The sequence below is a fragment of the Hemitrygon akajei genome, chromosome 9 (assembly GCF_048418815.1).
Source record: "Hemitrygon akajei chromosome 9, sHemAka1.3, whole genome shotgun sequence".
In the NCBI taxonomy this organism is placed as follows: domain Eukaryota; kingdom Metazoa; phylum Chordata; class Chondrichthyes; order Myliobatiformes; family Dasyatidae; genus Hemitrygon; species Hemitrygon akajei.
The window spans coordinates 138,631,014-138,655,688 of NC_133132.1; the positions used below are offsets into that span (position 1 = coordinate 138,631,014).

General features: G+C 41.9%; 1 protein-coding gene across 17 annotated transcripts in view; it reads right to left on the minus strand.

Moving 5' to 3' along the window:
- LOC140733570 (dystrobrevin beta) overlaps positions 1 to 24,675 on the minus strand; it is a 494,877-nt gene that overhangs the window by 379,483 nt on the left and 90,719 nt on the right. For 10 of the 17 annotated variants that reach the window (XM_073057095.1, XM_073057096.1, XM_073057093.1 and 7 more), the window contains exons 1-2: positions 23,024 to 23,539; positions 10,081 to 10,177 (exon numbers count right to left, since the gene is read on the minus strand). The gene's annotated coding sequence lies outside the window, so the exon portion shown is untranslated. Of the gene's footprint in view, positions 1 to 10,080; positions 10,178 to 23,019; positions 23,540 to 24,675 lie in introns of those variants that run through there. The other 7 variants (XM_073057088.1, XM_073057083.1, XM_073057081.1 and 4 more) reach the window with 2 other exon arrangements.

Consider the following 24,675-nt stretch of genomic DNA (forward strand, 5'->3'; position numbering starts at 1 on the left):
ATAACAGGGGGCCTCGTGTCTGTTGCTTTGACTAGTGATGTTTTGCAGGTTTTGATGTTGGATCCATTATTGTTGATCTGGATGGCAGAATTGATGGCTTTGACACCAAGTTTATGGATGATAAAAAGACAGGTGAAGGGGCAGATGGTGGTGAGGATGCAGGGAGTCTGCAGAAGGACATGAACAGATTGGGAGAATGGACAAAGCAGTGATAGATGGAAGGAAGTGTATGCAAGTATATGGTTTGCACTTTAGTACAAGGAATAAAGGTGTAGACTATTTTCAAAACCTTGCCAATTTAGAAATCAAGAGGTGCAAAGGAACTTAGGAGACCTAGTATAGGATTCCCTTAAGGTTAATTTGCAGGCCGAGTCAATAGAAAGGAAGGCAAATGGTTTCAAGTGGACTAGAATATAAAAAGTAAGGATTTATGAGCTATAAATGTCTAAATTTAAGGCATCAGACAGACCACATTTCGAGAATTGCAAGCATTTTTGAGCCTCATGTCTAAGAAGGGGTGTGCTGGCACTGGACAGTGTCCAGAGCAGGTTTTTAAGAAATATCCTGGGAATGAATGAGGAGCAGTAGATGCCTCTGGGGCTGTACTTGCTGAAGTTTAGATAAATGAAACTTACTGAGTATTGAATAGAGTGGACATGGAGAGGATGTTTTCAAAAAGTGTGAGAGTCTAAAGCCAGGAGGCACAGCCTCAGAGTGGATAGATTTTCCTTTAGAAGAGAGATGAGGAAGAATTTCTTTAGCCAGAGGGTGGTGCAGGCCAAGTCAGTGATGTTACGTACCCCGTAACTGGGTGTCTGACCAGCAGAGAAAGAAGAATCCGTTAGAGTCTGGTGGTACCAAACTAAAGGTGTTTATTAGTAAACTACACAATACAATATCAAAAATGCAAATATACACATAAAACAAGTTAGCAGTAATAAACCTAAAAGTGTAGGAATAATAATAATCAATAATAAACAAGCTCTATTGATGTCTAGGGATAAATGAATTGTCATAGGAAAGTATAGAGTTCAGTTCATAAATGCTGAGGTGGTTATGGTTGTTGTATTGAAATCGTTGGGGAGAGAGCGCGAGCAAGCGAGGTGTAAGCGAGCTGCGGCAGGCAAACCTTTTGTGGCTTTCTTAATCCGTCGTGTCATTGTGGCCATTCAGTTATGACCCCTCTGGTCTTCAGCTAGACCGTCACTCTGGCATGAGTGGACACACACACAAGTCCCTACCGGCCCTGCTGTAACACTGTGAGCTTTACTGACCGATCTCCTGGTTCGGTCTCCGAAGCCCCCACCTTTCTGTGGGTTCCCAACACTCAGTCAGTGTCCACTGGTGTGTCTCTCCAGACCTGTCTTTTATCCCCACTCACGGGGTCTCAGCTATCCATCAACTCTGAATGACCGTGTCCATCAAATCAGGCCACTCCTGCTATCTCCTGAGGAATGTTAACGAGCAAAGTAAAGTCCTTGTAGTGGAAGGTAAATAATCCAGGAAGAGTCAAAATACAGTAAATCAACAGTCTCTCTCCCCCTCTTATCTGTAGCAGATGTTCTTGCATGTTTTCCATCTCTCTCTCAAATCAGCAGCTAAGCAACAGTAATAGTTTGTGGTTCTCAAAGGGGGGGGGAAATGGTTAACTCTGCACCCCATTGTCCATCAGGTCTGTTCATCATTCATAACAGTGAGTACCGTATATTTAAAGCAGATCATTGACAGGATCTTAATTAGTAAGTGTGTCAAAGATTACAGGAAGTACGCAGGAGAATGGTGTCGAGAGGGAAAATAAATCAGCCATGGTAGCGCAGACTCAATGGGCTGAAAGGGCGAATTCTGTCTAATGGCGAGTCTGGACCTAATACAACTCCATCCCAATTTGTGAACTTGGCTTCCTCCTTGAAATTCCAAATATTTCTTGCAGCTGTAGTATTAAAACCCCAAAATAACTGCATGATTTTAAAGTTTGACTGAGGCTGATAATAACTTTAGATAATCAGTGACATTTTAATGATTTTACTTTCAGTGACAGAGTCAGTAGTAAGTTGACTTGCTCCAAAATACTGGGCATTAATATCTCTACTCCAGCATCATTTCTTTGTGCACTGTGGTCGGGAATCCAGTGGTTATATTTGGCTGTTAGTCGTATTGCTTCAAGGGCACTAGTGACATATCCCCTATGGAAAAGTTACCTAATCATGCACATCCTGAGGTCACTGAGTGGTACTGCAAGTCACTCCCAAAGCCAATTACATAGTTCATCTCCATGAGGAATATCAAATTCTCTTTGGTTTGGAGAAAAATAGCAAGAAAGAACCATCTCTGTATCTTAGCCAACTGTTTGGCAACAACCTCTTGGATAGATTACAAATAAGAAGAAACCATAACATTTTATAATGCAAGAAGAAGCCGTGCAGCTGGTGTACCAGAACCAAGTCCACTTCTTCAAACAGCAGTACACGTTCTTCTCTTAGGCCACTTCAAATCTTTGATCAATTTTTCTTGAAAAGATGTATTGGGTTCTGTGTCACTTCATATTCTATGCATTAGTAATGTTCTGAATGGAAAATTTTCTTCTCATCTCGTCACCCTCAATCCCCATTTTAAGTTGTGCACATAGGTCCCAGCCACGCTAGCTAACAACCAATAAGGAGAACCTGTTTTTAACCTCTTGCCCACCCACAGCCCCATTCAAAACCCTTCATAACTATAGCAATTGGCCACAGCTCATCTTGGGTATGGAAGTCATAAAGATTAAAATTTCACATCTCTTTTCATAATTATTTTTCAGTCATCCCATGTGACATCAAGACAAACTGAAATAACATCTCTCTATATTGGTATTCCCAAAAGGCAAACTGATTATTTTCATTAATTTTATGGCAATCAAGAACACCTCCAGCAACTGCTCTCTCATTAGCCTGCATAGTTACCTCTACAGTCCTCCAAATTTCTATAATCCCAATCAAAGCACCAACACTCCACACAAACCTGCTGGTCTACAAGCTGTCCCTAACTAGTATCATTTAAAAAAGTTTCCTCATCTTCAATGGTTCGCATGAGGAACACACTTATCAGGAGTAATTGCATTTATCATTTTGAGGGACAGTTCTGTAGAATTAGAGAAAAAGCAGGAGGGCCAAGTGAAATGTAAACACAGGAAAAGTAAACCAATCGGATTACTTCAATGTTTGATATTCTATATAAGCTTTGTCATTTTCCATACATATTTTGACTGTACACAGTGCAGTCTTCACTACTCTTATGTCCCTTCCATAGTTTGTGTATCATCACACGGTTTCAATAACATGACAGTGTGCTCAGACACAGTGGCCTCTTGGGGGCCAACCAACGGTATTTTTGTCTTTTCTAAACATCTTTTTTACAGTTGCAAGACAAAACTGGACCTTAAGAACTTCGGGTACTGCAGGTTTACCCCGACCAGTGAGCTACTCATTGGTGGAGGAGCTGGGCTTGGTGTGGACCATGTTGCTGCCCGCTACAGGAAGGCATCAGAGTTGGTGCACAAATGCAGCATGCGGTGTAAAAGCAAAAACTGCACTGGGCGTTTCTTTTGCGATCACAAAACCCTGCTGGACATTGACAATGTAACAATGCAGGCAGGCCAGCTTACCCTGTTTGTTGGCACAACAGGGATGTTGCCTGGATTGGAGAGCACGCCTTATGAGAATAAGGTTGAGTGAGCTTGGCCTTTTCTCCTTGGAGTGATGGAGGATCAGAGGTGATCTGATAGAGGTGTACAAGATGATGAGAGGCATTGATCGTGTGAATAGTCAGGGCTGAAATGGCCAACACGAAGGGGCATAGTTTTAAGGTGCCTGGAAGTAGGTACAAGGGGGATGTCAGAGGTAAGCTTTTCACACAGAGAGTGGTGGGTGCAGGGAATGCACTGCCAGCGAAGGTGGTAAAGCCGGATACAATAGGGTCTTTTAAGAGACTGTTAGACAGGTACTTGGAGCTTAGAAAAATAGAGGGCTATGCAGCAGGGTAATTCTAGGCAGTTTCTAGAGCGGGTTACATGGTCAGCACAACATTGTGGGCCGAAGGGCCTGTAATGTGCTGTTGAAACATACATAGAAAACCTACAGATTTCTATGTCTCTATACAGCAGGGAATCTGTGTAGCCTGACTTTCAGCAAGGACAAGGCCTCAAACCGTGGGCTTGCCTGCTGCTGCAACCCAGCAGAGGAGACACCAGAGCCAGTGTAGGGTGGCTCCATGTCTGGTGGGGGCTGGCTTTTCCCACCGGCACTGCCCTGCAGTGGTTGATTGGTAGAACGACAAGTTGGACGGCCAGAACTGTATCATGAATTTGCGGAACGTGTCACTAAGGGACTCAGGATGTTTTGTTTTTGCATGACTGCATGTTTGCCAGCTATCTTCAAAGTGCTGTGTGTATCTTGTGCTGTGTGTGTGTTGCACCTCGGCCCTGGAAGAACACTGTTTCGTTTGGCTATATTCCTGTGTAGTCAAGTGATAATTAAACTTGAACTCGAGAAGCCAGAATGAATCCTGATTTCAAGCAAACTCTGGGGGGGGGGGAGATGTTGATCTTGCCACAACCATGCCAACTACTTCAATTATTCCACTGCCAACCTTCCATTTTCTTTACCCTTCATCAACTTGAGCACTGCTAGTCCAATTCCTAGCAAATACATTCACTGTGCTGGTTCAATTTCACGGTTTCTCTAAAGCCTGCTTTTACACCTTTCTTCAATAAGATCCTCTTTAAAACTTACCTCTCGCCTGCCTCACCATTAATCAACCCAGTTGTTGTCAACACAAGTGTCAAAGCTTTGCAGGCTTGATTTTGGAAAATGTCTCATTTCACTAAACACCGGAGTGAGAATTATCAGGCACAGAAGAGGAGAATCACACTATTTTGTAAGTACATTTATTTAGAGTAGAGTCTAGCTGAGTTACTACTCTACAAACAGGAATGCACTGCAGAATTTTTGCTTCTTGCTTCACAATTCCAGCCCAAATGCAAGATTATAGAAATCGAACAGTACAGCACAGGAACAGCTAACAATGCTGTGAACTAATTAAATCGGTAATCAAATGGCCAGCAAAACTCATCCCTTATGCTTACACAAAGTCAATATCCTTCCCCATCTTGCATATTCATGAGCCTCTTGATTGCCCCTATTGTATTTGCCTCCACCACACCAGGCAGCACATCCCCGGCACCTACCTTTCTGATACCTCGCACCTCTCCTTTGAACTTACGCTCTCTTGCTTTTATTTATTTATTAATTTACAAAATGTGGGCGTCGTCAGCATTTATTGCACATCCCTAGTTGCCCTTGAGAAGGTGGTGATGAGCTCCCTTCTTGAACTGCTGTAGTCCCTGAGGTGTAGGAACACAAGACCTCAGACATCTCAGCTCCGGGAAAAAGATACCGGCTGTCCATCCTATCGACATGAATGCCTTCCTTTATTTTAAAAGCCTCTAGCGGATCTCCTTTCAGCCTCCACCACTCCAGGGAAAATGACCCAAGCTTGTCCAAGCTCTCCTTATATTACATGTCCTTTAATCCAGGGAGTCTCCTGGCAAACCTCTTCGGCACTCTCACTAATGCCTTAACATCCTTCCTTAAGTTGTCTTGTTGCAGCAACTGAAGTCAGTGAAGGCAGCACAACTTGACCAACTTTCCCTAGCATATAGAAACATAAAAACCTACAGCACAGTGCAGGCCCTTTGACCCACAAAGCTGTGCCGAACATGTCCTTACCTTAGAAATTACATAAGGTTACCCATAGCCCTCTATTTTCCTGAGCTCCATGTACCTATCCAGGAGTCTCTTAAAAGACCCTATCGTATCCGCCTCCACCACCGTCACCGACAGCCCATTCCACACACTCACCAATCTCTGCGTAAAAATTTACTCCTGACATCTCCTCTATACCTACTTCCAAGCACTTTAAAACTGTGCCCTCTTGTGCTAGCCATTTCAGTCCTGGCGAAAAGCCTCTGACTATCCACATGATCAATTCCTCTCATTCATCTTGTATACCTCTATCAGATCACCTCTCATCCTCCAAGGAAAAAAGGCCAAGTTCACTCAACATATTCTCATAAGCATGTTCCCCAATCCAGGCAACATCCTTGTAGATCTTTCTCTGTAACCTTTCTATGGTTTCCACATCCTTGCTGTAGTGAGGCAACCAGAACTGAGCACAGTACTCCAAGTGGGGCCTGACCAGGGTCCTATACAGCTGCAACATTACCTCTCGGCTTTTAAACTCAATCCCACGATTGATGAAGGCCAATGCACCGTATGCCTTCTTAACCACACAGTCAACCTGCGTAGCAGCTTTCGGTGTCCTATGGACTCAGACTCCAAGATCCCTCTGATCCTCTACATCAGAGGTGTCGAACTCAATTGCACATGGGTCCAAAACTCAAAGCACACTTTAGGTTGCGGGCCGAACAGGATAAACATTTATTGAACACACTAAAACTAAACATTTTTTGAACATAAATATGAATAAAAACAGACAGGAATATTATTCCAGAAAAAATAAACTAAAACTTTAAATAACTTAAATATTTTGCTCTCCATAAAAATATCTCCTGTCAGTATTATACAAGTTAGAAATATGAGCATGCTGCAAAAAAACCCTGAAAATATAAATAAAATTTGTGCTTTTCAGCAAAAGTTAAAACAACAACAAATCGAAACACTCAGTTTTCTTTGCTCTTATGCCGTTTTGTCAGAGCTGGATGCTTGGCATCTTTTCTTGGCAATAAGTTCGTTTAGGTTTGGTGTAAGGTTCTGTGTTGTGGAGATTCTCAGGATGGACTGCAGGTGTTCATCAGTGAGACGACTCCTGTGTGATGTTTTGTTAATCTTCATCACTGAGAAAAGCTTCTCACACAGATATGTGCTACCAAACATGCACAAGGTTCGAGCCGCATGTAGACGGAGCTGAGGCATTGCTTCAGGAATGGAGCGAATAAACTGTACGGGCCCTGCAATGTCGTACTTTGCCTTTAGTGTCCCATTACACTGCAGCTCTATCAGCTCCATCTGAATCTGTACAGGTGCAGTTTCCACGTCGACGGCAAATGGGTTGCGAAGCAGCTCGAAATTAATTTTTTGTGCTTCAAAGTCACCAAAGCGCCGTGCGAACTCAGTGCGAAGTGCGCTCAGTTTATCAGCAAAGTGCGCATTTGGGAACATCATTGCGCCGACCTGGTTCAACATTACTTGGCAACAGGGAAAATGAGGCAAGTTGCACTGGTGCATTTGTGTCTCCCATAAGAGCAGCTTCACTTGAAATGCCTTCACTGCATCATACATGTCAGTGATCATGCGGTCACATCCCTGGAGCTGAAGGTTTAAGACGCTGAGATGTGTTGTTATGTCAGCCACATTAGCTCCACAAATAAGACACACGGGTTTACCGGCAATGTCAGTAAACATATACTCATCGGTTTTGAAAGACTCTTTTTTCAGAATCAACTTTTCTCTTTGTCATTGTTAGGGGTTAGCTTTGACTTCAGAACAGCGTTGTATACAGCAACAGACGCTTGACGCGGGAATGTTCCCGGGTAGCCTATCGGCAGCTGTTGTGCTGCATTATGGGATCTGTAGTTTGTGTGTTATCAGCGCTTCATATCACCGGGCCATTAATAATTAAAATAATAGATCTATCTAAAATGATCTCGCGGGCCGGATGTAATTGTACGCCGGCCGGATATGGCCCGCGGGCCTTGAGTTTGACACCTATGCTCTACATAATGCACTCTAAAAGAAATCAGTGCAAAACAAACTTTCATTGACTATAGAATTTATATCCTGGAACTCAAAATGCTTAACAGTAGAAATTCAATTTAATTCTATTATATTTAAAACATAAATTTAATGCCCACAATTGAATGCAAATTACAAATATCAAGTATGAATTTCACCACAGTAATAAAAAAAACTAAGAAAACACATCGACTTCTGCAGAGTACTCACTGTGTAACACACTAACAATGAGATACTAACAAAATGAGAGAAGTATTTACAATTATAAACCTACTGTAGGCGGAGGACACTGCCTGTATAAAGTCAGCACATAAAAGCTTGAGGCATTATAAAAAGCACTAGAGTTCAGCATTGATTGAAGCAGAGAGTCCATCAATGCTAAGAAGAATTATAAGAAAAGGGAATGAGGAGAAAGGAAGAGTGTGAATTCAAGTATGATTAGGCTACTGCTGATGAGAGGAAAAACTGTATCAGGAATAGGTTTGATCATGAAGTGTGCATTACTTTGATTATTCACTACAAATATATTTAAATCACCTCTTCATCTCTGCATTCGATCCAGCCTCAACCTCCAGAAAAGTGCAAGGCCAACCGCTCAGTAAAACAATCCAAGCATAAAGCCACAGCAGATTTTAAGAATGCTTAAAAGTGGGATAACCAAGTTTCTCAATAATGAAAGCAGTTCTCAAAGTACAAGGCTGTTGAGTGAAATCTTCAACATTGTCCTTCATTAGCTGCATGACTTCGATCTGGAGCAGTCTATCTGCTTAAGGAAAAGACCTTTAATCAGTTCTCAGAGTAGACAGTTGGAATTGAAGGACTTCGCACAGTACACGGAGAAGGAAAATTCTACATTCCCCACACAGGCTCCTGAACAACAGAAATAAGGCTGAATCATTGGACAGAATAATGGCATTGATCATACAGCAGGTAGCCTTTTAGCTGGCTCTCATCTGCAGGTAAATCCCTTTAGTGTTACTCTGAAGAACTAATGAAGGAAGATTGTACTGACAAGAATGAAAATATTTTGTTTTGGTTAAGGTCCACACACAAAATTACAAGTTTAATTTAATGCTATGTTACAGTTAATACTACAGTAAAAAAAAAGGCCATGCACAATATTATCAGCAGTTTAATTATAGCTCAGAGAAAAGTGGGGTATGGATAGCAGAGTGCGTTTTCAAACAATACGTATTATCTTTATAGAAATCAAAACGCTTTAAACAAAGGGCAAAATATAAACAAGTTTACACACTTTCTTTCATTATCATTCACAAACAAGGCTTACTCATTGTCTGCAGGCAGCAATTTCAAAACTGTAATTATTGCCAATCTACTTTCAATTCAACATTAGAAGATCAACAAATATCATATTCAGGGCTGATCACATTAAAGACCAAATGAATAATTTGGATGGCTTATGTATACTGCACGTTTCTTCTCAAGTCCAATACTTATTTCAGTTCAAATCACATTATCCGGAGATAGGTTACATAGAAAATAAGCAAAGTTACAAAAATAATGCTGAAACGTAGTACTCCCGGAGTACAAAAGTTTAATATTGATAAGATTTTGCTCTTAATCACAATTACTGGAACATGTTTATGAATGGGTATCAGGTGAAAATTTAGCAACGACCAGCTGCAATACCTTGCACATTTCAATATTCAGGATTTGTCTAATGTTATTCATGAAAAATATGCCACATCTATCATACACAAGTGCCTCTGTAAATCATGCTCTGGCATTAACTGTGATAACTTAAAGCATCTCCCATTAACACATCTGACTTAACAAAATTATCTTTTTATCACCACCAAACTTCACTTCAACTTTTTTTCCATTGAGAAATGAATCAAGAGAATGTTAACCTATTACACAGCCAAATATCAAAGGCAATCCTGTCCAAATACTATATTATTTGGTAAACAATACATCAAAGCATCAAAGCTGTCAGAAAGTATTAGAAATATTCCAAAACATTTATCTACAAAACAGGCCAGGTGCAAATGTGATAATTTACAAACTTTAGAAATATTTGACTTGTAACCAGTAACCTTACAACCAGTTTCCAGCAAAAATAACTTAAAATTAACTGGCAAATAAGATCGTAGAATTTTCAAAATGTAAATTTTTCATTGTATGTTAAAATTAAGCTGCTCAGAAGCAAGCCATGTGAGCAGAATGCAACTTCACGTCTCAGCATGGTCCCAGGTGAGGAAATGCATCATTGTTTGTGTTTCAAGGCATTCAAAATTTTCTTCCCAAATACATATCAAAATTTTACCCCCACCTGTCTGTAACCTGGGTCCTGTCTTGTCCTAGGAGCTTTGGTCTTTTATCCTGGTTTTTCAACTTCGAAAGGCTTCAATTTTTGATAATAGGAATGTCTAGAAACAAAAATGTTAATTAAGATCAGATTTGTAGAATAGAATTTTAACACAAGAAATGAACACCACATAATTTTCTGCAGATAAACTGAAAAAAAACTAATTCTACTTACTCTGCAATTTGACTGAATTAATCCTAACTTTTTCCATACTATTGTAGTTGATTTTAATGTAGCATCCATTGCTCCAAGATTACTTATTCATAGTGTTTTCCTTACTGGCTATATAGCACATGTAAAAGATTCCTAATATTTCTGCACAAGATTTTGCTCAAACATGGTGCATCAATCAGAAACCACACAATTCAATTTAAACTTTTAAGACAATCTTTTAAGTCTATGCACTCTCTTGACCAAATAATCACAAAATCCAGATCATATTAGTACCATGGAAGACTACACTAAGCTACTCAAACCCTTTACCTGTGTTGTATCGTTATTTCAAACACGTATTTTAAAATAATATACAATTAACTTTTGATGTCACCTCACAGTTTTGACTTTCTTGGTTCAAGTGAAAGATACTGTTCAGGGCTCAATTTAGGAAAAGGAAAACCTATCAGAATTTGTTAACTGCAATTTCATTCTTCGGCTTGGCCTTTTATCTTGCCTTAAATGTGCGAACAAATGAAGCCAAATCACAATGATTGTCCAGCTGCAGTGAAATTCCGACGGGCCAATCAGGCCACAGTGACAAAGTTTCTCGCAGGTCAGTAATGCTTGTTTAAAAGGAGAGCTTTGCAGATGTCCAGGCTCATTCTAATGGCCTAAACAGTGGCAGGAGCAAGCCACAGCGATAAGGTTTCTTGCAAGTTGGCAATACTTGTTTAATAGTACAGAAGGGACAAGCGGGGAAGCCACTGTCAGGAGTAGGCCAGTGGTGAGAGTAGGAGTGTCAGGCTTTGGCTCAAAGGAGGCATCGGCTTGAAAGAGGCGTTGGCTCTGGGTAAGTTCTGTTAAAGTTCCTTCCCACCCTTACTGGACCTAGTGTAGTAAATGTCTGTTGTATGTTCTTCATGCCGGATGTTGGAGTCCTGGGAGACCTAGAGTCTCCCAGGGAACTACATCTGCGTGGCGCATCCAACTGCAGCTCCTTGAAGACCGTGTTAGGGTTCTGGAGCAGCGGCTGAATGTTCCTCGGCTTGTCCGGGAGAGTGAGGAGATAATCGATCAGGGTTACAGGGAAGTAGTCACCCTGAAGTTGCAGGGGGCAAGTAGCTGGGAGACTCTCAGGAGGAATGGGAGTATGAATAGACAGTTAGCACAGAGCACCCCTGTGACAATTCCCTTCAAAAATAAGTATACCATTTTGATACTGTCATGGGAGGATGACCTCCCAGGGGAATGCCACGGAGACTGTGTTACTGGCACTGAGCATGGGTCCGTGGTGAAGAAGGGAACGAGGGAGAAGAGGGGAGCGGTATTGATAGAGGACTCAATAGTCAGAGGAACAGATAGGAGATTCTGTGGACGTGAACGGGACACCCAGATGGTACGTTGCCTCCCAGGTGCCAGGGTCAGTAACGTCTTTGATCACATCCACAACATTTTAGAGAGATAAGGAGAGCAAACAGATGTCTTGGTACATACCGGTACCAATGACAAACAAAGGAAAAGTGAAGAGGTCCTGAAAAGAGAATTTTGATAGCCAAACAGAAAGCTGAGAAGCAGGACCTCCAGGGTAGTAACTTCTGGATTGCTACCTGTGCCACACGTCAGTGAGGGTAGAAGCTGCATGATTTGGCAAATTAATGTGGAGCTGAGAAGCTGGTGCAGGGGGCAGGGCTTCAGGTTCTTGGATCATTGGGATTTCTTCTGGGGGAGGAATGACCTGTTCAAAAGTGATGGGTTGCACCTAAACCCAGGGGCAGCCAATATTCTCACGGGCAGGTTTGTTAGAGCTGTTGGGGAGGGTTTAAAGTAATCCGGCAGAAGTGTGGGGAACGGAGTCAAGGGACTCAGGATTGTACTGATGGTAAAAAAGCAAAGATAGTGTGCAGTCAGACTGTCAGGAAGGGCAGGTAAATGATAGGACATAATTACAGCCAGCAGGGTGAGTATCAGTGCATTAGGGATGCAGAATCAAAAAAGGTAGCAAATACAGTACTCAAAGTGTTATATCTCAATACATGGAGTGCAAGAAATAAGGTGGATAATCTTCTTGCTTTTTTTTTAAAACTGATTGCCAGGTATGATGTTGTGGCTATCACTGAACTGTAGTTGGGAGCTAAATGTCCAAAGGTACATTGGTACACTGTATTGGAGGGATAGGAAGGTAGGCAGAGGGGGTGGCATGGCTCTGCCAGTAAAGAATGACAACAAATCATTAGAAAGATGTGACATCGGAGCGAAAGATGTTGAATCCTTGTGGGTTGAGTTAGGAAGCTGCAAGGGTAAAAGGACCCTGATGGCAATTATATACAGGCCTCCCAATAGAAGCTAGGATATGAACCACAAATTAAAAACAGGAAAGAGAAAAGGCATGTCAAAAGGGTAATGTTATGATAGTCATGGGAGATTTCAACATGCAGACTGGTTGGGAAAATCAGGTTGGAAATGGATCTCAGAGTGTGAGTTTGTTGAATGTCTAAGAGATAGCTTTTTAGAGCAATTTGTCATAGAGGCTACTAGGGGATCAGCTATACTGGATTGGGTATTATGCAGTGAACTGAGGTGATTAGGTTGCTTAAGATAAAAGAACATTTAGGAGGCAGTGATCACAATATGATTAAGTTAAACTTGAAATTTCATAGGGAGAAAGTAAGGTAGCAGTATTTCAGTAAAGGAGTTGACCAAAGCAAATTGGAATGAGACGCTGGCAGGGATAACAGCAGAGCAGCAATGATGTGAGTTTCTGGGAAAAATGAAGATGCAGGATAGATGAATTCCAAAAACAAAGAAATACTCAAATGGCAAAATGGTACAACCATGGCTGACAAGGGAAGTCAACGCTAAAGTAAGAGCAAAAGAGAGGGCATGCAACAAAGCAAAAATTAGTGGGAAGATAGAGGATAGTGAAGCTTTTAAAACCCTACAGAGAGTAACTAAAAGAATCATTGGCAGGGAAAAGATGAAATGGTGAAAGTAAGCTAGCAAACAATATCTAAGTGGAAAGTAAACCGCTAGAAAATGAAGCCAGAGAAATAATAATGGGGGCCAAGGAGATGGCAGATGAACTAAATGAGTATTTTGCATCAGTTTTCACTGTGGAAGACACTAGCCGTGTGCCAGAAGTTGAAGGGTGTGAGGGGAGAGAAGTGAGTGCAGTTACTATTACAAGAGAGAGGGTGCTCAAAAAGCTGTATGACCCAAGAGTACATAAGTAACCCAGACCAGATTAACTACACCCTAGGGTTCTGAAAGAGGTGGCAGTACAGGTTGTGGAGGCATTAGCAATGATCTTTCAAGAATTATTGGACTCGGGCATGCTGCCAGAGAACTGGAAAATTGCAAATATCCCTTAACTCTTTAAGAAAGGAGGGAGGCTCCAGAAAGGAAATTATAGACCAGTTAACCAGACCTCAGTTATTGGGAAGATGTTGGAGTCAACTGTTTAGGATGAGGTTATGGAATACTTGGTGGCACAGGACAAGATAGGACAAGTCAGCAAGGTTTCCTTCAGGGAAGATCTTGCCCGTCAAGCCCGTTGTTATTCTTTGAGGAGATAACATGTAGGATAGATAAAGGGGATGCAGTGGATGTTGTATATTTGGACTTTCAGAAGGCCTTTGACAAGATGCCACAGATGAGGATCCTTACCAAGTTAAGAGCCCATGGTATTACAGGAAAGTTACTGGCCTAGTTAGAGCATTGGCTGATTGGTAGGAGGCAGTGAGTGGGAATAAAAGGATCCTTTTCTGGTTGGCTGCCATTGACTAGTGGTATTCCACAGGGGTCAGTGGTGGGACCTCTTCATTTTATGCTGTATATCAATGATTTAGATAATGGAGTACATGGCTTTGTTGCCATGTTTGCAAATGGTACGAAGATTGGTAGAAAGACAAGTAGTGTTGAGCAAACAGGCTACAGAAGGACTTGGGTAGATTAGGAGAATGGACCAGAGAATGGCAAATGAAATACAAAGTTTGAAAATGCATGGTCATGCACTTTAGTAGTAGAAATAAATGTGCAGTCTATTTTCTAAACAGAGAGAAAATCATAAAATCTGAGATGCAAAGGAACTTGGGAGTCCTTGTGCAGAACATCCTAAAGGTTAACTTGCAGGTAGAATCAGTGGTGAGGAAGACAAAAGCAATGTTAGCATTCATTTCATGAGGTCTCTAGAACACAAAAGCAGGGATGTGATACTGAGACTTTATTAGGCACCGGTGAGGCCTCACCTTGAGTATTGTGAACAGTTTCGGGCTCCTTATCTAAGAAAAGATGTGCTGGTATAGGAGAGCGTTCAGAGGAGGTTCACAAGGATGATTCTTGGAATGAAAGGGTTATCATACGAGGAACATTTGATGGTTCTGGGACTGTACTCACTGGAATTCAGAAGGGTGGGGGGGGGGAATCCCACTGAAACTTTTTAAAATGTTGAAAGGCCTAGACAGAGTCACTGTGGAAAGGATGTTTCCCGTGGTGGAGGAGTCTAGGACAAGAGGCACAGCCTCAGGATAGAGGAGCGTCCATTTAAAACAGAGGTGCGGAGAAATTTCTTTAGTTAAAGGGTGGTAAATTTGTGGAATTTGCTACCACATGGCAGCCGAGGAGGCCAGGTCATTGGGTGTATTTAAAGCAGAGCTTAATAGGTTCTTGATTGGACCCGGCATCAAAGGTTATGGGGAGAAGACCAGGGAGTGGGGCTGAGAAGGGGGAAAAAATGATCAGCCATGATTGAATGGTGGAGCAGACTCAATGGTCCAAATGGCTCTCATGTCTTATGGTCTTATACGCCTTTGTCAAGCTACATCTTAACCTCCTTCACTAACTTGTTCAAACTTTCCTCATAAAGGAATGCTCTTCAAACCAGGCAGCATTCTGGTAAATCTCCTCTACACTCTCTTAAGCTTCCACATCCTTTCCACAACAAAGAGCAGAACTGAACCCAATATTCCAAGTCTGGTCTAGCCAGTTTTACAGAGCTGCAATATTACCTCATAGCTCTTGAACTTAATGCCCTGACTAACGAAAGCCAACACACCACATGCAATCTCAACTGTCCTATCAACCGGCACAACAACTTTGAGGGACCCACAGACATTCATCCTAAAATTCCTCTACTCCTCCACACTGCTATGAATCCTTTCACCTGAATCTGACTGTCACAATCACTCTGATTCTTAGTCTTCATTATGATTGAACAAGGCAAATAATTAATAACAGTACTTTAAAAATGTCTTCGCTGCTGTTAGACTAGTATTTATTTTTAAGGGACTTTTAGTTTTGGGCATCTTTCACATTGTCAGGGTGGTACAACAAAATGCATAACTATTCTTCAGGTTGAATATTCTTTAATGTCATGTCCAGTACACATGTATAAAGAAAAACAAAATAATTACTGCTCTGGATTTGAAAAAAGACTAAGATAAAGAACAATAATTTAAAAACCATAATACACACACAAGACAGCTTCTATACATAGATTGATTGTATGTTCAAAAAGTAACGCGAGGCACATGAGTGTCTGTATATAAGGTGACTGGCAGAAAATGATCAAGTTATGGTGGTTGGGGGAGTGGAAGGGTGGGGTGATCAGCCTTACTGCTTGGGAAAGTAACTGTTTTTGAGTCTGGTGGTCCTGGCGTGGATGCTATATCGCTACCTCCCTCATGGGAGTAGAACAAACAGTCCATGACCAGGGCGGGTGGGATCCTTCATGGTGCCGTTGGCCCTTTGCTGGCAATTTTCTGTGTATATATATATATCTATTCTAGGTGGCGGACAGGCTGGAGCTGGTGATGCGCTGGGCAGTTCAGACTACCCACGGGAGAGCCTTCCTGTCCATCACAGTGCAGCTTCCACACCACAGAGCAACGCACCTTGTCAGGATGCTCTCTACTGTGTGCTGTAGAATGACACAAGCACAGATGTGCAAAGCCCAGCTCACTTGAGCCTCCTTGAAACGCAGAGGCGTTGGTGAGTTTTCTTAACTGTGTAGGCATCACTGGTACAGTTGACACTGATACTATAATTCTATAGTATTAACTGGTTGAGTGCCATGGAACAGACTATTTAGCAGTTGTGCTACACAGACCAGGTTTTCATTCTATATTGCAATATCCACCAAAGGACACACACAAATGCTGGAGGAACCAGCTGATCAGGCAGCATCTATGGAGAGGAATAAACAGTCGACATTTTGGACCAAGACCCTTTATTGGGACTGGAAAGGAAAGGAAAGGAAAGGGGGAAGAAGACTGAATAAAGTGATGGGGGGAGGGGAGGGAGCACAAGTTAGAAGATGACAGGTGAAGCCAGGTGGGTAGGGGAGGACGATGAAGTGAGAAACTGAGAGGAGATGGGTAAAGGGCTGAAGAAGTAATCTGATAGGAGAGGAGAGTGGACCATGGGAGAAAGGGAAGGAGGAGGGTCACCAGGGTAAGTGGGAGGCAGGTAAGGAGATGAGGTAAGAAGGGCACTAGAAATACGGGATTGAAGAATAGAGAAGGGGGATGGGGAAAAATGACCAAAAGTTAGAGCAATCAATGCTCATACCATCAGATTGGAGGCTTCCCAGAGGGAATATGAGGGTGTTGCTCCTACACCTTGACAGTGGCCTCATCACAGGAGGCGTGAATTGATCTGCTCAAAGAAGTGGGGATTGGAATTAAAATGGTTGGCCACTGGGATATCCTGCTAGTTGCAGATAGAGGGAATGTACTCAACAATGCGGTCCAGCAACCCAAGTCAGGTCTCATCAATGTGATACCGTGGAGGAACCCAACAGATTTGCAGGTGAAGTATCACCTCTCCTGGAAGAACTGTTTGGGGCCCTGAACTGAGGTAAGAGAGGAACACATACAAAATGCTGGAGGAGCTCCAAAGGCCAGGTAGCATCGATGGAAAAGAGTAAACAGTCGACGTTTTGGGCCAAGACCCTTCATCAGTCCCGAGTTCCTCCAGCATTTTGTGTGTATTACTTTGATTTCCAGCATCTGCAGATTTTCTAGTGTGAGAATCAGTAGGTTTATAAAAAAAAAAATCAATAGACATTTGTCCCTAGAATTGGAGACAGAGACATTGAGAAAGGGGAAAGAAGTGTCAATAATGGACCAAGTGAATTTAAGGGTGGGGTGAAAGTTGGAGGCAAAGTTAATGAAATTAACAAGCTCAGCACTGGTGCATGATGCAGTCTGTCTATGTCGCACAGAAAGAGTTGAGGAGCTTTACCAGAGAAGGCTTGGAACATGGACTGTTCCGTATAGCCAACAAAAAGGTAAGCATAGCTGGGCCTCACGCAGGAGCCCATGGCTCCACCTTAGAATTGGAGGATATGGGAAGAGCCTAAGAGAAATTGTTGAATGTGATGACCAGTTCTGCCAGATTGAGGGTGGTGGTGGAGGAGGGGAATTGGCCAGGTCTGTTGTTGAGGAAGAAGCAGAGAGCTTTCAGGTCTTCCTGATGAGTTATAGAAGCGCATAGGAACCGGACATCCATGGTGAAAATAAGGCAACCATGGCTGGGGAATTGAACTGATCAACAGTATGTAATGCTTTGTAGAGGGAGATGGGAAGGGAGTATACCAAGGGGGATTAAACAGAGTCAAAGTATATAGACACGAGTTCAGTGGGGCAGGAGCAGGCAGACACAATGGAACTCCATGGACAGTCAAGTACATCGATCTTGGTGAGGTGAAGTAACACCTGCGAATCTTTTGGGGTCATCTACTGTATCTCGTGTTCCCGATGCAGCCTCTTCTCAGTTGGTAAGACCTGATTTATATTGTGAGACCGCTTTGTCAAGCACATTCACAATAAATAAGATTTCCTAGTGGCCAACTATTTTAAGTCCAATCCTCACTCCCATTCCAGGAAGTCAGTTTATAGCCTCCTCTACTGCCATGATGAGGCCACTCTCAGGCATGACTTACTCGGTTTGGGTAGTCTCCAACCTGCTGACATGAATATTGATTCTCCAGTAACTTCTGGTAATTTTCCCCCTCCTCATTTCCTCTTCTTCCATTCCTCATGCAGGCTCCCCTGTTACATCTTCTGCTCACTTCAACTGCCTATCACCTCCCCTGGAGCCCCTCCTCCTTCCTCTTTCAGTCCTTTATATTTCCCACATATCATCTTCTTCATTGCCCCTCACCTACTCATCTGGCTTCATCTATCAGCTTCTAGCTTGTACTCCTGCGCCTCCTCCCACCTACCAGCCCTGATGAGAGTCTTGGTCTGAAACGTCAACTATTTATTCCTTTCCATGGATGCTGCCCGATCTGCTGAATTCCTCCAGCATTTATTATGCGTTCCTCTGGATTTCTAGCATCTGCAAAATCTCTTGTGCTTATAAGCTCCCAAAGGAGAGCAGTTTTACAATATGGACACAAGCTTACAAGCTAACACAGCAAGTCCCTAAGACCTGCACACCACAAATGCCAAGTTCAATTCTTTCCATGATTAAGCATTATTATATAACCCCAGTTCCAGCAGTTGTCAATATGTTTTTGTAGTCTTCAGTAAACCTGACTTAGGAAAAGGAAAGTTTATGAGATATCTTCATGCATGATTGTAATTAATCTCTCAAGGTTAGTCTTATATCTTTAAATGTTTGAACAGATAAAACCAGCTAGCAGTCATGGCCCACGATTGTTCTATTTTGACAATACAGGTACAGCAGATACCAAAAACAGGTGAGAAAAGTCATTCCATCAGAAATACACAACATTGAACCAATTGGATTATTTTCCAAAAAAAAATAGGAGCAACAGGGGTGATGAAATCCACCTGGCACACTACACTCTATTGTTCCGATGCTACCAAGCATGAACCAACTTCTACTTGAAAATGTTTCTGCAGAATTACAAGTCAAAACTGCACTTCCAACAGAACAACACAGCACTATCTATAAAATAGGAGGAAAGAAAATGTTGGAAAAGTTCAGCAACTCAGTCAGCATTTGTAGGAAGAAAAAGGTCAACATGTTGGGTATGCAACCTCTTGTCAGAACTGGAGAAAAGAACAATACCAGAGTGTTTTCATCAAACAAAAACGTAATGGGGGAACTTGTAGAACAAAGTGAATGCTTGTTTGAAGGTGAATTAAAATAGTTTGTTGGTGGTGGTTACAGCACTATTCATGAAATGCATTTTGTGTATTCTTTCAGCTGGTTGGCTCCATATCTTCAAAACCTTGTGCCAAATTTGTTTATTTATATATTTATAGATATAATATCTATTATTTTATATATATATATATATAAAAAACTTGTTTATTTTCTCTCGCTCTCTCTCTCTCTCTCGCTCTCTTCCCAAAATGGAAACCTTTCAAAAGCCTTGAGGAGAATATTCAATAGAATTAAAGATTGTTATGCTCTACAAAAGGCTGGTTAAGCTTTATCCACTTACTAATCGTCTTATAGCACCAGATATTTTCATTTGAGTACACTGTACTTTGGCAAACAACTTGGGCCGATGAAAAGGTTGCTTTCCCAAAGATGAGACATCTCCAATTACATCATCAAGACAAATAAATGTATAAATAACAAAAAGGTGGATGCTTTCTCAGGTGAATCACAGCATATCATGTTGTTGGAAATGGATGGGGAGCTTGCCAGATATGATTACTCAAAACCTAACATATATGCCAACAAGGGAACAACTATCGACACTAGCCTGGGTCAGCAGAGAACCAGATGTAGACACTAAAAGGAAAGAATATATTATGAACAGTTCCTGTTGCTACCAGCTAGTAGAAGATAAAGATTGGCTTGATTTGTCACATGTACATAGAGAAAGGTGTCATTTGCGCCAAATCAAATCAGTGCTTCCAGCGTCAACATAGCTTGCCCATGACTCACCAACACAAACAGTGCATCGTTTCGGAAACCAGAGCACTTGGAGGACCCACGTGGTCATGGGGACAGGCACAAACTCCTTACAGACAACAGTATAAAGCTGGCAATGTAAAACATTACGTTAACCACTACACTTCTATACCACTCGAGATATAGTTATCAATTGTAATGCTCTGAAGCTTGACTTTGTATCTTTGCATATCTTCTGCAATTTCAAATGCCTATTTGTCCAGATCTTACTTTGGACTGAGCAAAACAGGTCATGAGTTTAATTGTTGCATCCCTTGCCTTGATGCCTTTTCCATCACCTCCAACCTTACCAACATCTACAAATGTCTCTGGGTGCACAGAACAAGTTCAAAGTCTCTGTCAGGAATTCCCAGATTCAGGTGCACCCTTTCCTTTCAGTTTTACATACCATTACACACGCCTGTCAGAAACTCACTATCTACACACATCCACCTGTGTACCTGTTGCTGAGACAACAAGACGCCCTGGGTACGTTCTCCTGTTGTCTCCAAAGGGCATGCAAACATCAAAAAAGGGAAATTACACTAATATTTTAATTCACGGCAATTAAAAAACAAACTGTCAAATGTTATCGCCCGCCAGTACAAGCCAGGGGCAATGCCTGTTTGATTTAATACTAAAATGTAGCTTACACATACTGTGGTTTAATAATTGGGACTCATTTTCACAGCTTCATGTTTTGCTTGTCCCTCACAGCTTCAGGTGGCATTGTTCTCATTACCCTGTTTACACAATGACGTGTAATCAGTCACCAGCCCAGGTCCACATGAAGATAACAGTGATTGCTGTCAACAGATATCGCACAGTATCAAAAAGTCCATCTGCCACACAACGTTTCATTGTAACTGAAGAATAACTGTCTTGTAAATAAATAAACTTAAAAGCATAATTAACAGATATAATCAGTGCTCAAATGTAAGCCTCCATGTCTAAAATCTTAAGTCTCTGGACACTATAGTCTGTGTCAAATAAAGAAAAGGTTTCATGATCATAATTTGTTCCTGTTTCAAATGCCAAAGGTACACATCAACCATAATCCTCATCTTTCTTCTGAATTCAAGCTCAGTGTTGTAATTATGTTATATTTGAATTGAAAATGTTGCACACACGGAGCTAATCATTATACAGCAGTACACAAAAATACAACTGCAGATGCTGTGGATCAAAGAATATGTACACAATGCTGGAAGAACTCAGCAGGTCAGGCAGCATCTGTGAGAAAAGAGTATCCAACGTTTCGGGCCGATGAAGGGTCTCGGCCCAAAACGTACTCTTTGCTCACAGATGCTGCCTGACCTGCTGAGTTCTTCCAGCGTTGTGTACGTATTCTATTAAACAGCAGTAGATTTGAACAAACGTGCTTCAGAAAGAATAAATTATATCAGTGCAACTTAGGCCGAAACGGACTGTCCCAAGCCCGGCTGCAAAGAAGGTTTGGGAATGGGACCAGCAAACCCATCCCATAAAAACCCGGCACTCTGGAAATGCCAAGAGAAGCTGCAAAGCCCTCATTTCTGGGACAGGAAGGATTTTCAACAGGCTACACTTCGAAAGCAAGTCTGGAAGAGTGGTCCAGGACTGAAGCTGCAGACAACAGCTTGCCAATGCCCCAGGAAGAGTGATGGGCTTAAGAAGAAATTTAAGCAAAGCACTTTTGTTTTACAATCGTGATTCGCCTAATGTAATTAAAACCTTGAAAGGAATCTGCCACCCACTAAATAACATAAAATAACTCTTTCCAGAATACCTGATGACATTAAACCGATTTAAAAGGATGTAAAGCATGAAATGAGATTTAAAATACAGCTTTGCACAGCACAGCTCCAGAAGAGTTAAAACTCAAAATCCAAAACCCCTGGACAGAACACTGCCCTTTAAATACAGCCACTTTTAATGAAGAAAATACATAAACCACAGTACACGTTGTGCTGCATTGTGTATAACTTGTCATTATCTAGAGTCTGGAAGTGTAACATGATAGAGCTGTCTGAAAAAAAGACAAGTTGGTGCAGCTGGATCAAGTTGTTGGGGAAAACACAACTCCAGCCGACGTTTCCTTTTATCAAAAAGAATTTACGTAGGTAGATTGAGAAACTGATGAGAAGCGGAAGCCTGCGGCTTTCTATGATGTAAACAACTGTTTTTTTGGTCATTATTAGTACAGTTACCATTTTTTACGATTTTTCAACACTAACAAAAGCGGGAAACGCTCGTTATCTGTGGGTATACTTCATGTCACGAAGCCACTGCATTGAAAACGAGTTTTTATAAAGTGCAAAGCTCTTACCTAATTGCTTCGTAGCAAGGTATTTCTAAACTACTGAAAAGGGGGAAAAACACAAATGACACAAACCGAGTAACATAAAACGGGGGCATTCCAAACGGTTAAAAACTGCAATATCACAGGTCCACAGATCTCGGAAGGAGGCTCAACACCAAAAGCCAAACCTTCTTTGCTACCGTCAAGTGAAATTGCAAACAGAAAAAAGAAATCCGACCTGATACTTCTCTCAAAACAAACGCATTCATCATTGAACTCTGAAGTAGACTTGACTTTCAGAGTTCAAAACCGCGCTGTAAAGGTTAAACTGGAAAACGCAACCTAACTGAACTGCTGCACCGACGCAATGTTTTTCTTGACCCCACTCCTCAGCATCCGAGTGAAGGGGGGCTTCATTTTCCCGTGCAAGAGAAGAATTTACGTTTGCATGCAAATGTATCTGACAAGAGACCGTAACAGCATCATTTCCTCTCCTGTACGCAGAGTATTAGTTTGAACGACTACATTCTATGCGGATCCACAGCGGGGATCGGAGGAAAGAGCATTTAAGATATTTTTTGCACAGTACTTACTTACATGAACAAAGTGTCAGGACGAACACATCAAGCAAAAACTCCACAACTGCATAAAGCCTATTGGAGAGCGTGCGCAGCGTGCTCTTATTATGTGTGAGATCGCTGCACGCCGTACATGCAGACGGCTGCAGCCGAGAATTTCATGCCCATCGCACGCTATTCCTTTCGTTGCCGGGATCCTTCCGTCTTGCCGATATCGTCCCTCTGGGTGGAATGTCACTGTTATTTATCCCGTGTATTCCCCAACTGTAAGACACACTCGCGTTGGGGATGACTATGCAGCCTTTTGCAATTGACCTGCAAAGCACCAAAACAAGGCAGCCTGTTCGGAATCTACATTCCTCCCAGGTCACTGTGTCGATGCCCACGCTGCTCCTTCCTGCCCGCGCCGTCCAGCACTGAGTCCTTATAGTTCCGCTCCTTCGCTAACAAACCAGCTGGTTCAAACGCCTCCGCCACAGCCGCTCAGTGGCACGAACAGATCACAGCCATTACCATGTACAGTCCATGACCCAAAAGGTACGTCATGCTGCTGCTGGGCCGAGCTAGGAGCCGCTGTCAAATGACAGAGGCGAGGTAGCTGCCAGTCACCTATCAGGCGTGCAGCAAGCACACTGATGCAGGAGGAAAAGAAAGAGGAAGCGATTACTTCCCCTCTCACTCAGAAACCATTGCATTAAAGAGGTTTTTTTTGGTCGGAGAGCATTAAAACATACACGCTCCCCCTATTTTGGCCAGAAGGCGTCAACTGGCTTAAAATGGTTACAAACTTAATTTGACTAGTGCAGTGTCTCCCTTTAAAGTTACATCATAATGGATTCACGTTCAGCATAAGCATAATTATAAGAGAGATGAGAAGAGAGACGAGATGAAAGAGAGAAAATCTAATTAAAATGAACTATTGCATAAATTTAATTATCCAAAATAAATCTAACGCCGTGAATATGTTCAGATATACATGATCTGCATTAATTGTAAAACTGCTAACTGGACTTGTAACAATGCAGTTGCAAGCAACTTATTAGGTTCTCATTATGTAAATATGGCAAAAGTCTTCCTTTAATAAAAGTGCAGCTTACAGGTTTCTTACATCCTGAGATGATGAAAGGCGACTTGCAGGTATATCATCAAATACTTATCATTCATTTAGCAATCTGACAAATGATGAAATGATTATATCTGTGTCAAAAATACGGAATCCTTAAAAATCAATACAGTATCACAAAAGGAAGAAAGAAATTACAATCATACAGCTCATGGACAGACTCATCCACACTGATGTATTGGGGTTCATGAAGTAATTCAGGGGGAAAAAAAACAACAGTTACAAGGCACAGTGCAAGATTATATCTGTTCTTCCCACGGATGTGGCCTGATCTGCTGAGTAGTTCCAGAGTTTTCTGTGTGTATTAAAGGGGGTAAATATTTGGCAGTGCATTAACTCCTATACACATTGTGCTTCTTCCATCTACCCATGATGGGGCAATGGTTTCACACTTCTATTGAAATAAAGATGCCTCCCCATCAATGGTGCCCTCTCTCAGTACATCACTTACTGATTATGCACTCAAGAGAAATTTCAACTAACGGCACTGCATTTCACCTAGTAAAGAAGCATCTAGTCCAGATATATAGGCAGGCTGGAACAAATGA